Source organism: Apodemus sylvaticus, chromosome 1, assembly GCF_947179515.1.
Source record: "Apodemus sylvaticus chromosome 1, mApoSyl1.1, whole genome shotgun sequence".
Classification (NCBI taxonomy): domain Eukaryota; kingdom Metazoa; phylum Chordata; class Mammalia; order Rodentia; family Muridae; genus Apodemus; species Apodemus sylvaticus.
The window spans coordinates 19,597,715-19,598,774 of record NC_067472.1 but is presented as its reverse complement, the minus strand read 5'-3'; the positions used below and the strand labels follow the sequence as shown (position 1 = coordinate 19,598,774).

The 1,060-nt window shown below is 48.2% G+C and overlaps 1 protein-coding gene across 1 annotated transcript in view; it reads right to left on the bottom strand.

Annotated features, from left to right (window-relative positions):
• The window catches only part of Mms19 (MMS19 homolog, cytosolic iron-sulfur assembly component), a 173,363-nt gene that overhangs the window by 130,616 nt on the left and 41,687 nt on the right, over nucleotides 1-1,060 (bottom strand). The gene's annotated exons all lie outside the window — the stretch shown is intronic.

Here is a 1,060-nt window from a genome sequence, read left to right as displayed (position 1 = left end):
GCTGGCTTACAGTTTCAGAGGTTCAGTCCATTATCATCATGGCGGGGAGCATGGCAGCATGTAGGCAGACATAGTGCTAAAGAAGTAGCGGAGAGTTCTACATTTAGATCTACAGGATGCAGGAACAGAAAGGCCTTGCTGGAACTTCTGAAAACCTCAAAGCCTACCTCCAGTGACACTTCCTCCAACAAGGCCCCACCTCCTAATCCTTTCAAACAGGGCCATTCCCTAAGCATTTACACCTGTTAGCCTGGGGGGGGGGGTCATACGTTAATTAATCCACCACATTCCACCCCCTGGCCCCAAGCCTCGGAGCCATATTATGTTCCTCTTTTTTTTTTTTTTTTTTTTTTTTTTGTTGTTGTTGTTTGTTTTCAAGACAGGGTTTCTTTGTATAGCTCTGGCTGTCCTGGAACTCACTCTGTAGACCAGGCTGGCCTCGAACTCCGAAATCCTCGTGCCTCTGCCTCCCAGAGTGCTGGGATTACAGGCGTGCGCCACTACTGCCCGGCTTGGAACCATATTATAATACAAAATGGTTTAGTCCAACTTTGTTTTTTTTAGTCTACTGCTTAAAAATCCAAAGTTGTAAGTCTCTCCTGAGGCTCACTGTAAAATCAAAATAAAAAAAACAGACAGATACTTCCAACATACAGTGTCACAGAATATGCACTGCTGTGTCAAAAGGGAGAACTAGGAACATAGAAAATACTGGACCAAAGCAAGCCCTGGGCAGACTCCAGACCCTGCATCTCCACTGATGCCAAAGCTCCCCAGCTCTCCTGCCCCTTTCAGCTTTGTTGACTGCCGCACACTTTCCCTTGGGCTGGTTCCACTCTGTTAGTAGGTTTCCTCGGCAGGTATCCCAGGACTGGCATCTCCAACATCACGGGGTTTCCAGGATTCGCTTTCACAGCTTCATGCGATGGCTTCTCTGGGCCTCCATGCAGGGACACACATCTGGTCAGCAGCATTCCTTAGTCATGGAGGGAGGGAAAGTCTACAACTCCATTCTTGTACCCTTAGCTCCAACGTCAGAGCTGTGTGGCCCAAGCTGCCA